This window comes from Dryobates pubescens, chromosome 29 (genome assembly GCF_014839835.1).
Source record: "Dryobates pubescens isolate bDryPub1 chromosome 29, bDryPub1.pri, whole genome shotgun sequence".
Classification (NCBI taxonomy): domain Eukaryota; kingdom Metazoa; phylum Chordata; class Aves; order Piciformes; family Picidae; genus Dryobates; species Dryobates pubescens.
The window spans coordinates 9,740,974-9,756,469 of NC_071640.1; positions in this window are offsets into that span (position 1 = coordinate 9,740,974).

The following is a 15,496-nucleotide window of genomic DNA, read 5'->3' on the forward strand; positions in this document are numbered from 1 at the left end:
ACCTACAACCCCTTTCAAGAACAATCACAATATCTTAGGCAAAATGAGCTATGTCCCAGACAGAACCATCTGCCTGACCAAGACCGGTGCTGAGAGAGGCTATTCCATCCATAAGAGAAGCAACTGCAGCCATAGCTTTTAGCTGTGTGCTACAAAAAGCCCCAGCTCCAGATTTCCCCATCCCTCCTAGGTGTAGGCCGTGCCAACAGCCCAGTTGGACTCTTCCTTCCTCCCCTGCCTCTCAAGACAGGCTCATTCTTTAGGAAGATGAGACTTTTCCAATAATAGCTCCTTCAGTCCAAGACTGAGTGAAACATCCACAATCTTAACCTCCTGGTGTTATGCTGGGAGATGCATTGAGGTCCCTCTGGACTGGAAGGCCTGGCTGAATTCAAATTGGACACCATTAACCTGTTGCAGGATCCAGTACCTAAACACTTAGTACAACTCAGCAGTTTTCATCTGAAGGCCTCAAAGATATATTTTGAAATAATTTAGCATGTCTCAAAGTCGCCTTTGGAGCAGACAAGTATTCTTCCCATCTCACAGCTGGCAAGCCAAGGCACACAAATACTAAACCCTTCTGGGTAGGGAGTAGCTGCCCTGCTATGCACAAAAATTATTGTATTTTTAAGCTTTAAAATATGATTCTCTCAGGCAAATTAGGAGCAGCTGTCCCTCCCTGGGACAAGTTGGCTTCTCACAAATATTTGGCATTTATTGTCCTTTGGCCACTGGGTCTGGTTTGCAATTAGGCCTGATTTTAAGACTGAACAACCAGGCTATTGCTATGGGTTGCTGGGGCATGGGAGGTAGCACAAAGATAAATTCAGCAACAGTGCAAGTCAGGGCACTGCAGAAGCTAGATGGAGGAGCTCCCCCCTCCATGTCACCCTAGATTCTTAATCCAACAGTGGTTTCATTCCCTATCCTGTGCACCCCATGGAGCTGTTTTCTTGTGGGAAGAAGCTAGCACAGACCACTTATATTAGCAACTATATATCTACCAAGGAGCCTTTCTTCACCCTCTCTCAGCAAGCCAAACACAAATCACCTAGAGATGGGGTTCCTCCATCCTGGGGGCCATTGAGCATGTCATGTATTGGACAGAGTATGAAGTAATCTCCATTCACGGTCCTGCTGTAAACTCCAAGAAGCCAGCATACTTCTTTTAAGTGACAGCACTAAGCACTGGTCTAGATTTATCCCACCCTACATTATATCCTTACTGAAGTCTTTAAGTAAAAAGACTAGGAGGTAAAGCTTAGGGTAAGCCTTCTAGATTCCCACCATAATCAGTAAAGATACAATGGCCCTCCTGAAAGTAATTAAGATCTTAGAAGGACTAAAGACAACATTTTTGTAGCTTATGATGTCACTGAGACGCTGCCAAAGGCCTGACTGAAGTCTGAATCCACAAATCTGCTGCTGCTCCTCTGTCCCCAGGACCTGTTGCCACGCTGCACAAGGGCCTTAGATGGCTTTCATGAGATTTCTGGCAGGCTATTTTTATCCTCTTAACCTATAGGTATCTAAAAAAGGTGGTTGGATTACTTGTTCGTGCACTTTTCCAGAAATCAATGTTAAGTTGCTGGATCTCTAACTCCCTGACTCTTCCTCTTTCTTCTTTTTATAGGAACATTCACTGTGCTACTCTTTTTGCAGGCTTCCGAGTTTCTCCTTTGCAAGTTCACCCCACTTGTAGCACTGAAATATCATCTTTTAAGTACTCTAAAATTAAATTCATAAGTCCAACCCATTTGAAAACACCAAAATTATCCAGGTTGGCTCCAACCCATTTTCATATACCTAGGTTGAGACCTCGCTGCTTTGTAACTAGCCCTAATTACAGACATCATCTAATTAGTGTTGAACTTCCTATGAAGAAAAGACATTAAACAATTATCTGCACTGCTGATATGTTGATAGCTTGCTTTCACTATTGTACAGCAGAACAGCCTCTTGTAACAATGATACAAATGGTATCTAGTTACTGCCAATGGCTCTCAAACATTCTGTCTTTATTTAGTTCTTTGGCCTTTCTGATTTTGCCTGTGCTCCTGCTACACTTCTGTTCTCATTCTTGGAGCCTGACCTAGTTTCCTCCTATTGCATGTTTCTTTCTTGCATTTGAGGTCAACGATGAGCTCACGATTAAACCAATTTAGTCCCCTACTATACTTTCTGAATGGGATAGCTTGAACTTGTGGCCTTAAGACTCCCTAAGGGTCTGCCAGCTTTCCTTAAGCCACTTTTCCCTTAGCTCAGCCTCCCAGGAGATCTTTTCTCCCAACTCTTAAAGTCTGTTCCAGTTACCTTGCCTTCCTGAAAGTTATTTTTTAAGTTTTGCTGTGATTTTTCACTCTGTGAGATACACCCATTTGGCCTCTACAACCTCTGTAAAAGGCACACATTAAACAATAAACACATTCATGTACATGCATCACATGCTCAATAAAACACAGCAAGTAGGAGGAACAGAAAGAAAACAACAGTGGGAAGCAGCAGTAAGAGCAGACTCTGTGAAGCCCAAGTGTTTCAGCTTACATATTGTCCTGTGCAAACATGATATTGCCGAAGCCATTTGGTAGGTGGTAGGGATTGAGCAGATAGCTCCAAATTGACAACATGAAGTGGTTTAGGCAGGGAAGGAATCACTCACACCTCGAGCTCAGGCAGGGCTATTTTGAAGACTGGTGTTTGAAGCACACTGTAACAGCAGGGGGTGGGGGAAAGGGGAAAAGTCTTAAGTAATTGATCTCATTAATCAATTTACCAATGCAATTCTTGCTGAGCATCTTACTGACTGGAGATGCAGCAGGTTTGAACAATGCATGCAGTGCTTGTGGGCTCACCTTCAGGACATAATGGAAACAGAGATCTCCATCCCCAACGATGAAAAAAAGCCAAGAGCATGAATAAATCTGTGTGATATTCTCACACCAAGAAGAAAAAATAAAGCACAGCCTTTCTCAGATTATTCTGCATCAACTGAAAACAGAAACATGAGGATTCCCACTGCTGCTCTAGTTTGAAGCCATACTACACTTGCCCTGCTTGAATGCAAATCATCTCACACTAGCTGTAACCTAATCAGCAGTCACACCTGAACTGGAACCCGCAATAAGGCTGAACGGGAAAAGGAGAACCTGGGTAAATTCTAGCTAACAAGTCAGAAACTTCTGTGGTCCCCAATTGCTCCTTCTCTGCCCCACTGGTTTGTTTTCTCTGCAGTCACACAGGCTTTTGCTTCTGGTGCTGAAGCAATCTCTTCAAGACAGCAACAAGTCATTTCTTCAAGAAAATTAAAAAGCAGCAAGATACCATCTGAGCTTTCTCATCTATCATGATTTTGTGTCCTAGTCAAGAGTTAAGTTCCTGTGTTCCAGGACTCTGAAGCAGAAGATGGAAACAATCCTTTCTTCCTCAACCTCCTACTCCTTGCTCCCACCCTCAGGCTGGATGTGGCTCTGAGCAACCTGATCTAGTGTTAGATGTCCCTGCCCATGACAGGGAGGTTGGAACTAGATGATCCTTGAGGTCCCTTCCAACCCTAACAATTCTATGTTCCTATGATTCTATTATAGTCCTGCTTTCCAAAGGAGCCCCCTCACATCTTACTCCTGACCACCCTCACCTCCTGACAGGTTACTCACATTCTCTTTTACCTTAGGGACAGGGGCAGCCAGTTCTCAGCCCCAGGTTTGGTGGAAACCTGAATGAGGATCCAGCTCTACGATTCAAGCTGCCTGTGTCACCACCAAACTGGAAGCTTTCCCATCTCCTTACAATATATTGCAATGGCTTAATAGTTCGGGGGAAAATATCACAGAAGCAGCAAGAGCAACTGCTTTTTCTCACTTACTCTGTGATTAAGTGTAGGTGCCAAATCTTGGACAAACAAATGAGTTCTCTGGATCAGGAGAAATGGAGAGCCACTCAAGTTGGCTGAATTACAGATGTTGTCAATGGAGCATCGAAAAAGTTCATCTGGGGATATACACAAAAGTTTTTGGACTTTGCAGTCACTGAATGTCCTCTGGCCTTCCCAAAGAGGTCAAGATGAGACCAACAAATAAATGTCACTCCAGCAAATGAGCAGATTTATTTTTTCCCAATGTGTTGGGCTTTTTGTTTTTTTAAGAGCTGGATCACACTTGTAAACTCCCTCATGCCAAGTAACTCTTATTTATGCAAGGTTTGATTGGTCTCAGGCTCCCAGAGACACCTGAAGGGGATGCTGAGATAAGCCAGCCTTGGCCTCCCCCTGCATCCCTGACAGCAGAAGGAGAAGCAAAATGAAGCATTAATTTTGAAACCTTCAGGAGAAGGAAGCAGAATAGATTCACTTGTCAGTAATGTCCGTACTGATTAATACAAATGCTCATGGTAGCCAATATCACTGCACGCTGTGTGGATTTATTTACATAATTATTGGAGAACTCACCCTCCCCTCCTTGACTTTGATGCTTGGTACATATTTATTTACACAACACTGCACTGCCAAACAAGCCAAATGTTTTCCAGAAAGACATCAGAAGAATTACAATTGTTTGAGCAGTGGTTATTTCAGGATGATAAAAAACAAACTCAACTCAAATCCATTTAGCAACTGAAGTGCTTTCCTCAGGTCACAAACAATGCTGCTGCTGCTGTCCTTGCCTGGTCACTGACCTTGAGTGGCTGCCACAGGTATAACTTGGGCAGAAGATAACTGCTGTGCGCAGCAAAGTGGGAGCAAGTCAGAGGCAAAGCCCTGAAGCCCTGCAGGTGCTATAGAGAGGGCAGAAATCTTGTGAGCTGCTCCCTCTTCCTATAGGGAATAAAGAGATGAAAGTCAAGTGGCTCTCATGAAGCAGTGTCTTTACTATCTGCAGATCTTCTGGATCCCACCAGGTGCACCAAAGCCATCAGTTTCCAGGTAACTACGAAGTGGGCTCCCATTACACCAACGGATTTCACTGCTTGTTTTGGGCTCTCAACATCCCTGCCCCTCTCCCCCCCCCCCCCGCCGTCAAACCACAAGGATCACCTGCTAATAAGGGGACATGCTGTATATTGCCCTCCATCCATGTGCTGTCACTAACTGACACTGCTTCCCAGCGCAGATCCTGATGGGGTGGTAGAAAACCACTCACTCTGACAGCTCATGACAGCACCTCCACATCACATCAAGCCTAAGCCCATTCCTTACCCCGTGTAAATGGAAGTGGTGCAGCTCACAGGGCTGAGCTCTGACCAGCGTCGTGGCACAGTGAGAGGTGCACCCAGCCAACCTTCACTTGGTATTTCATTATTTTTATAACATTTCTCATTAGTTTGCTGAACTAATGAAAAAAAAATACTCTCACAAGTTAAGTCAAATATGGGGGAAAATGTTAACTAAACTTTCCATTAGTTCCAAAGGTATCAGTTGGAGTTTTTGGCAGGGCAGGCTCTGGTTTTATATTCATCTGGACACAACATGTTTTTTTTCCCTGATCCTAATTGATCACTAGAGTTACTCAGCACACAAACAATGCCTGTTGTTTTGGAGCTGATTTCCCAACCTATTATGTGTATTCCTGTTTACAAATGGTGGCTGCAGCAAGCAGAAAATCTGCAGGGCACTTGACTGCACCCACTTAACTCTTACGTGTAGGCAGCCCCAAAGTCATCTTCCACCTGACTGGAGCAGAAACAGACTCCAAAACTAGAATATCCAAAATTGCTGTTCCCCAAATAGCACTGGATTTATGTTGAAGGTAAATAGTGGAAGAAGCTAGGAGGAGTAGGGAAGGTAACATTGCAATGCTTTTAACAATAGTAACAATTATCATAGAATCATGGAATTGGTTAGGTTGGAAGAGACCTTTAAGATGATCAAGTCCAACTGGTAACTCAGCACTGCCAGGTCACCATGTCTCTCAATACCACATCTCCATGGCTTTACAATCCCTCCAGGAACAGGGACTCTACCACTGCCCTGGGCAGTCTGGTCCAGGGATTGACAACCCTTTGGGGAAGAAACTGCTCCCAAAGTCCAAACTTTCCACTGGTGAAACTTGAGGCCATTTCCTCTTCTCCTTTCGCTTGTTACTAAGGAGAAAAAACTGACCCCTACCTGGCTCAAACCTCCTTTCAGGGAGTTGTAGAGAGCCAGAAAGTCTCCCCTCAGCCTCCTCTTCACCAAACAACCCCCAGGTCCCTCAGCTGCTCCTCAACAGCCCTGTTCTCCAGACCCTTCACCAGCTTTGCTGCCCTTCTTTGGACATGCTCCAGCACCTCAAAGTTCTCTTTGGAGTGGGGGACCCAAAGCTGAATCCAGTATTTGAATTATGGCCTCAACAGCAACAACTACAGGGGGATGACTCCTGCCCTGGTCCTGCTGGCTACACTATTGTTGTTCCAGGCCAGGATGCTGATGGTCTTCTTGTCCATCTGGGCACATGCTGGCTCATGTTCAGCCACCTGCAGACCAACTCCTCTAGATCCTTCTCAGCCACTTTTCCCCAGGGCTGGAGCATTGTATGGGGTTGTTGTGACCCAAGTGTAGGATCTGACACTTGACCTGGTTGAATTTATTGGCACAATAACATAAGATGGTGGCACATCCTTTAAATGTGCAGCTCACTTTATGGTCTGGAGTATACACAGGACTCCTGATGTGCTCCCCTGGGGAAAAGGCAGACACCAGGAAATTCAGGTTACAGCTGGAGACAGCAAGAAGCAGGGAGCACAGCTATAGCTATTTGCATGGGCTTGAGGTTTGGGTTTGCAGAGAATCATGGGACTAGAGTTCTATCTTCAGCTCAAATGTGAACAGAAGTGCTCAAAAGCTGAGTGTGAAAAATCAGCCAGAATCATGAAGTTTTGCCTGGCTCAGGAGAGGGATCAAATTCATGTAAAATTAGAGTTCAAATTGGTTTCCACCCAAGATCATAAATCCACCTAGGTTTGCCAATAGGATTCTGCTTGTCAGCAAATCCTTTCTTTTGGCAATGCTGGATAATTTCAAGAGCTTTAGAGTAAAACTCAGAGGGTTTGCCTGAGCCATTGGTCCTTGTGGGAAGAGAAGGAGGTGAAGGCCAAGGATACCCCTGAGAACAATGTACACCCCAAAAGCCTACCCACACTGGGAGTACAATGGCAGGGAGATCATCTCTGGGGCATTTTTTCCTCCTGATTGGCATAAGCTGAGGAGCATGTACTCCTGCAAGAGTCTGGGGACCACTGTAGCCCTCTGACATCTATACTGGCAATCCTCCTTTCTCCACTTCATCACTGGCATCTCACCTTAGTAAGTTACACAGGTAAATCAGCACCTGACTCCCAGTGGAACTAGGAAACCACATTTCTTAATCTCTCTGAGGTGCCTTGGGTACCAGTACCATCTCCTAAACCTCACCTCGTGATTTTCATCCTCACTTTGAAAAATGCATCCTCTGCCACCATGCCAGTACAGGTCTGATGCATTTAGCCAGTGACACAATCCAGTCCCTTGGCAAGGGAAACATGAACTGGGCTAGCAGGAGGCAAGGGTGTTTGGAAATGAAGGGATGATTAAACAAAATCACTTCTCAGAGCTGCAGGGAGCCTGCAGCGGACAGCAGCTCGGGGAAGCAGCATTCACAGTAGTATTCCTTCCTGATAAGTGGAAAGGGCCCTCTCATATTTCCACTTCTTTCTGCAGTTTAATAGATGGGGGCTGAGGCTGTGACCATGACCTCAGCTGTCTTACAATGTTTCCCCCCGCCCCAGGGAAGCCCCACGCTTATCGTTTAAGCAAGGATTAAGTCTGCACGCAGCTCTGTGCATTGAGAAAAATCCCAGCACACATTTCTCCTCTTCCACCCAATGCAAAATGAGGATTGATTTTGCTCCAAGCAAGGAGGAGCATTTGGATTATAATGAAGTTGGAAAGGGTGGAGTGGGAGTACAAAGAGATGAGTCCAAGCTCAGCATGACAAATGGTACACAGGACCACTTGGTTTTATTATACACTATCAAATATCCCTAACTTAAACAGCAGAGCTAGTAAGCATGCCAATGTATATATTTACATTGCCTGAAATGTGCACAACCCTGTACAAAAATTAGAGTGCAACTGTTATGATCAAGCCATTAGAGAAAACAAAATCAATCCAAAGCAGAGACTTAGCTTTGCTAACAAGCTCCCTGCTTTGCTGGCTCCTCTATCCTCAGAAACTTTTCAACAGACCTCAGAATGAAGGAACTTCCACAGGAAGCCTTAAGGACTAATTGTAATGGTACTTCACCTAGCTAAAATGCAAATAAAATTGCAGCCATAAGAAATAGAACATCGAGGGCAAGAGAGAAGATAATTCCCTTTGTACTGATGTAAAGGTTGACCAGAGTTCTGCAGTACAGGATGTTAGGGGCTGGAAGGCACCTTGAGAGATCATCGAGTCCAAACCCCTGCCAGAGCAGGACCACAGAATCTAGCACAGGTCACACAGGAACACATCCAGCTGGATTTTTAAAGTCTCCAGAGAAGGAGACTCCACAACCCCTCTGGGCAGCCTGTTCCAGTGCTCTGCGACCCTCATAGTGAAGGTCTTCCTCATGTTGAGGTAGAACCTTCTGTGCTGTAGTTTATATCCATTACCCCTTGACCTATCCCAGGGTGTAACTGAGCAGAGCCTGGCCCCTCCATCTGAACACCCAGCCCTCAGATATTTATAAACATTTATTAAATCCCTTAGGGCAGTGGGCATGTCACAGCTGCTCCTCTCAGGAACCTGGAGAGATTTCTCTCTTGCTGTTAGTTCTGGGAAGAAAAGGCTTGCAGGATTTTGAAGATTCTCACCCCCATGCCCAAACCAGACACACATAAAACAAGTTGAAACTGCAGAAAGTTTGTACAGAGCAAAAAGCTAATGAGGAAAGAGAGGGAAGGGGGAAAAAAAAAGGTGGTCTGGGTAAAGTAGAATGCTGTCCTTTTAAACTTTAAAGATAGCCTGCTCTGCTTTAGATCACTTTTACTTGATGTTTCTTTCTCTAAATTTAGCTTAATTTCAGCTATTATATAATTTAGACTTCTTTGTTGTTGGATAAAAGAGTATCTATGAAAAAACAGAGCCTTTCTCATGAGAAATTTGGAATAATCCAGATTATTCCTGCCCATGAAGATATTAATATTTTTACTGACTTTTTTCCAAACCAGTTCTGCCTCTTTAGCAGAGGGAGAGCTCTTCATAAGTTTCAGATGCTCACTTTTGCAGCCTACATGACCTTTCAGTTCCCACAGATTTTTATTTGCATCCAGCTATTCAAACAGTATAACCTAGCAGTCTATCAATAAAACACTCTGAAAGGGATTTCAGGGGTCTTCATGTTTTGCAGGCTCACCTGCAGCACTGGAGATCTGGACTAGACAGCCAGGCAAGACCAAGACAGCCAGCAGTTCCCTTGACAAAGCTGATTCTCCTGTCTCTGTGTGGTGAGGATGACAACCAGCCTTGCTGGAGGATGTTGCCAGGCTGTCTGTCTCCTGACTCAAGGATGTCTCAGCCTCCACAGAACAGAACATGCTCTGTCCTCAAGAGAAGAGCACACTGCAGTAGCACAGGGGATGGGAACGTGCAGGGGCAGTCAGGGAAGAATGAGCAATTTTCAATGTAATTGTCTTTTTTGGCCAGCAAAGAAAAGCTCTTCTGGACTCAGAAGATGGTTTAAATAAAAAACTAAGTGCTTGACAAAGAGACCTTGGGAGACTGAGATATGCTTCTGTCTGATTACAACTTGAACAGTATGACTGAAGACATCCTGGACAGATTCTTGGCAGAATGAAATGGGCATTCACTAATATCCATCTCCTGGGGATCCACTTCTCCTGTACTATCATGTCAGCTGGGATATAAATAAGTCTAACGTAAAGAATAAATTTGCATGGCATTTTTATCTGGAAGGGCCCCCATGGAGCACATTTAGCACTTTGTCTGCCATCGAAATGTAGTCGCCACAAAGGTCAAGCACAGCAGCTCCTCAGGTACTGCAAAATAGATCAAGTTTATCAAATCCATTGGAAATTCCACAAAGGAGGCATGATACAATTAAAGTGTGTACCTTCTGGAATGTAGCAAGTACACTGGGGGTGTCTTCATCGTTTGTAAAGATCTTTTAGTGAGCCAGAGGTAGGGCTTTGATTTTACAGATTTTCAAGGTAACTTCTATATAATCAGAACAGGTTGCCCAGAGAACTGGAAGATGCCCTATCCCTGGAACCATTCCAGGTCAGGTTGTCTGGGGCTCTGAGCTACCTCCTTTAATTGCAGATGTCCCTGCTGACTGCAGGGGGGTTGGAATAGATGACCTTTAAAGATCCTTTCCAAACAACAGCATTCTTTGATCTCTCCTGAGATCACTATGTATACACAGTACCATGTGCATACAGCATCAAGCCATGAAGGAACACTATCTTGCTATTCAGAAACTTCTCCTCCCATCATCCAGTCTATAGTTCATTCTGCAAACATCCTCTATCCAAGTTCTCCACTGGCTGTGGTTCAGGCTCATGTGCAAGCTAGGCAAAACAACACACATTTCCTCCTGGCTATAGACATATGCCAGCAGATGTTTGAGCTGAGATTTTCAAGATGCACAAGGTCATTTGGGTATGTAATCCCTCATGTAAAAGTCTCTTGCTTCCTAAAGCAAGCCTTTGAGCTCTGGAATCACATACTGTCCAAAAAAAAGAGGCATCCAGTGCATTTTAAGGACAAGGTGTTTTGATCTGAAACACTAAATCATATTTTTATAGCTGTGAATCACTAAAACTCTTATTGAGCAGTTCCTGAAATGAAACAGAGGACTGACCCCTACAATGTCTCCAACTAATACGAATTCAGACCAAGGTCAACTAAGAATCACTTGCACCCTTTGCATTCTCATTAGGAAATGCTACTGGAAGAACCCTACAGTGAGTCAGTGAATGGTGCAGGAATTGGGGCTGGGGGGTGGGGAGGGGGTGGCTGGAGGGGAAGGAATATTTGGTAGTTTCATCTGACCATGAGCCTCAGTAAGTGCAGTTACTAGGAAAGGACACTTGCTGCCCAGTGCTGACACATACCATCTAGTCCCACTTAACAGCAGTATGTCCATTGCTTTCATTAGGCAAACCCCCAGAGCCTCAATCCTTAATTGGAAGCCTGTTTTGTTAGGTATTACAAACACAGACACCTGGATGTCTGTGATGCTCTAGCAATTCAGAGATGTATCAAGAAGTGCTGCAGGGCTCCTAGCACCCTCAGCAGCACTTTCTACCACACAGCTTTGTTCCACAGGTTAATTTCCTTTAACTTCATAGCTCATTCCCATCTCTTCCCAAAGCTTACTTAACTAGCTGTTGACCCTCTTATTAAACCATAATATGAAGATCATATGGAAAGAAAGGACATTGAGGTGCTGGAGAATGTCCAGAGAGGACAGTCAAGCTGGTGAAGGGTCTGGGGAACAGCGCTGGTGAGGAGCAGCTGAGGGAGCTGGGGGTGTTTAGCCCGGAGAAGAGGAGACTGAGGTGAGACCTCATTGCTCTCTGCAACTCCTTAAAAGGAGGTTGGTGTGAGGTGGGGCTTGGTCTCTTCTCCCTAGTATCAGGGGATAGAACAAGAAGAAATGGCCTCAAGTTGCACCAGGGGAGGTTTAGTTTGGACACTGTAAAAAAATTCTTCAGTGAAAGGTTGTTCAGGGATTGGAACAGGCTGCTGAGGCAGGTGGTGGAGTCACCATCCCTGGAGGTGTTCATGAAATGTGTGGACGTGGCACTTGGGGACATGGTTTAATGGCCTTGGTGGAGCTGAGCTGACGGTTGGAATTGATGATCTTAAGGATCTCCTCCAGCTGAAACGATTCTGTTTGGAATAACAACGAACAGGGGAAGCAGAAAGAAACGATCTGTAGAGACACTGATGTGCCAAGGAAAGAAGAGTTTAGGCTTCTATTTCTGCAGAGAGAAAAATGTTCAGTGTCTGCAAAACCAGTTTGAATTGTGTTTTCATAAATGTAAACAGCACTTGACATGTTTGACTCATTTTCTGGCACCACTTCTGTGTGTTGTGTTTTCTTCTTCACAGATTTAAAGACAAGAACCAAATTAGCCATCAAGCCATCCATTCTGAAGAGCTGTCATTTATCTCACACACCAAATCTTGTCCACAAAAAATTTCTTGAGAGCTGGGTTAAGGCAAGGGAAAAAAATAAACAACCAAACCCAAAAACAAAAGTTCTGGATATAATCTCAGTGCAGGAATCATTTAGATAACTGTTGTGGTAGTAGCTTGGAATGTTGACCCTTTGACAAATGTCTTTAAGTCCAGTATTACAAGGACTTCACTCCAAAATATATACTTCTGTGAGACAGTGCAAATATGGTTTCCTAAATTGTATTTTCCCACCAATCTGAATCCTGCTGGTGATAGATCTAACTCAAAAGAAGGGGCACTAATGGCCCAACTCTTTTGATCAGCCTAGCCCTTATTATAGCCTTTTTAGCTATAAAGTATTTATAGAGTGAAGTTTTAATAAATGTTTAATTAATGCTTAAAATTAAGCTAAACCATCCATCCCCAACTCTGCTTCTATTAATATTCATACCAGAGCTCTGTGATGAATGCATACAGGGGTTTTATGACCTTTAATTCCAATTCTGAATCACTGTTTGATTTGGCCATTGTTGCCATGCTTTTTTTTTTCCCTGTGTTGGCTACTCACAGATTGTTTTATGGTTTTGAAGGCATTTAAGAAACACTGGTTCTCTGTGCACAGCAACTCAACTTAATTAGCCCTCTTTCAAGAATGTAGGCTGCTTAGATTTTTGCAGTGTCTGAAAGGCAACAAGGGACAATGATTGTTATTGCATAATGTTGCTTTTGCCCAAGTGCTAGAAATCAATCAGATCAGGATTTTCACGATGCTAAGTGCTGTATAAATGCATAATAAATTGCAGTCTACATGGCAGAGAACACATCTTCTGTAAAGAAGACACATACATAAAGTCTTCTGAGACAGCTCTGCCTTGGGCTGGGCTTGGCAGAGGCAAAAGATCAGTAAAAGGTTTGACTCCAAGTAGAAATGGCACACTGGAATACACACTGCTTCATAAACAGGCCAATTTCTTCAATTGGATACCTTTGATACTCACAACAGGAGAGGCTATGGAACATAAGAAAGAATAACCTAGGAACCACAACTCCATACTCTGTGCTACTTACAACTGAAAAACACAGAATGGGTTGGGTTGGGTAGGAAGGGACCTCTAAAAGTGCCCCTGCATTGAGATCAGGTTGCCCAGGCCTGTCGAGCCTGACCTTGACTATGTCCAAGGATGAGGCTTCAACTACTTCCCTGGACAACCTGTTCCAGTGTTCCACCACCCTCATGGCAATGAACTTCCTCCTAATGTCCAACCTAAACCTACTCTTCTGGCCACAAATGCTATTAGCCCTAGAGAATGACCCTTTATTCAATGTTGTACATCTCTCACTGGTGCTAACCATGGTGCAGTTGTATGCCACCATCCACAAATTCCTGTGGTTTCCCTGCTCAGCTGGCTTCTAAAAACATCTGAAAGGAGAGCCCCCCCCGAACAGTTGCACAGAACAGAGCAATCCCCTGACAAACGTGGTGACCCATGGCAGAGTGGGGCACTAACAGTGGTGATGCTGCAGTCCTCCCCACTGGCTCACACACATGCTGCAGGGTAAGGCCAAGAAAAAAAGAAACTCACAGTGACCTCACAAAAGGCAGAAGTTGACAGCCATGGTGTAGAAGCTAAGGATGCATAGACTAGATTGCCCCCCACCAGCATGATCCCACTCAACCCTTACATGGCACACAAAGCCTTTGCCACTCCTGGGGATCAAACACCAGACCTGCCAAGACCTAGAAGCACACCCTAAACACATCTCAATGGAAAAGCAGGGTTGGATTTGTTATTATGGACACTTAACCATGAGTATAACTGACCAAAGGCTGTGCTGGATTCTCAACTCCTACCAATCTGTAAATCAGAATAGGATTCCTGATATCCTAAAAACTTTGTTCCTGAGCAGAAAGGATTCCCTTTGTGGAGCTACTACAGTCTGTGCTCCAGAAGACCCATGAAACAATTGTATATTTATGTGTGTATATATACACAGACATTTGCGTGCCTGTGGAACCCAGGGGTTGGGTTAGATGACCTTCAGGGCTTCCTTCCAAGCCCTACCATTCTGTGACTCTGAAACTGACTTTTGGTTTTTTGATCTTTGCTGCTTTATACCACATTACAATCTGCTAGTTATCTAAGGAAAGAAGCAAGCAACCCTTTCCAAACAGAATGCTTTTGCAATGCAGATGTCAATATCTATATGGAAAATAAGTTAGTGAAACACAAAGCAGTGCACTTGCAGGAACAGCGTAGGAGGAACTGTGAGAAACTATGTCACCACATTGCTCTTTGGTTTTGGGCAGATCCAAGTTCTCCTCCCAATTCTTGTTTCAATTCTAAGCATTTTAAGACTCTCACATTAGATGGAAACAATACTCAGCACACTGAAGGCCAGATTCCCATCTGGGATTTCGTGATACTGTAATAATCATCTTAATACCGAGCGATGTTATAACACAGAAATTCAGCACTATGGATCTTTCCCCATCCCTGGAGGTACCCAGGCTTGCAGATAAGAGGAATGTGAGAATTCAACTCCTCAAACTTCACATGTCTCATTAAAGTAGTAATTTATAGTCTCTCATTAGAGAAAGTGATTTTGGTTTACATTGTTGTGCATGAGAAAAAGCCAACTGTGAGCAAGGGAATTAGCGAAGGTTATGCTTGCTCCTTCATCCCCCAACTCCAAGTGGGATTAAATTGCCTTGATACAGATTCAAATTTAATTTCAGGACAATGCATCATATTTCTCTGTGCAGTATCAATCTGAAGAAAATAAATTCTAATAAGCAAAAAGGATATAAAAATATGATATCAGATACGGCTTGTCTCCACTTCAGCTGAATGACTTTATTGTTAGTCAAAAAAAAAAAGAGAAAGAGAGAAGTGAGTCATTTTTCTATCCACTGAACTTCTGACTCTGACACATTTCAGTGGCTGATGCAAAAGGACAGAGCTCTGGGTGAGTCCATCTGCTTCCCTCCTCTGAAAATTGTGAGGTTTTGATCCAGACTACAGTGACAGCGAGTTTGCTGGTGCTATTTATTCAATCATCAAGACAAATATTCCCTCCACAGCCATAAATCTGGCCAGATTTCACTCTGTGAAAAAGAGTTGTCTTGACTAGTTTAACATGATTGGTGCTTTCCACCACTACAAAGTAAATACAAATGCAATGCCACAGTAAGTATAGTATCTGTTTGCTACCAATGAAGACAATGCTACCATTTCTTCACATTTAGACATACTCATGTTACTCTTTCCCAGCATTTTGTCAGGTTTGGACTTAATCCATGACACAGGTCAGCAGCCTCTAAGAGCCACAACTAAAACTGACATTTGAAATGC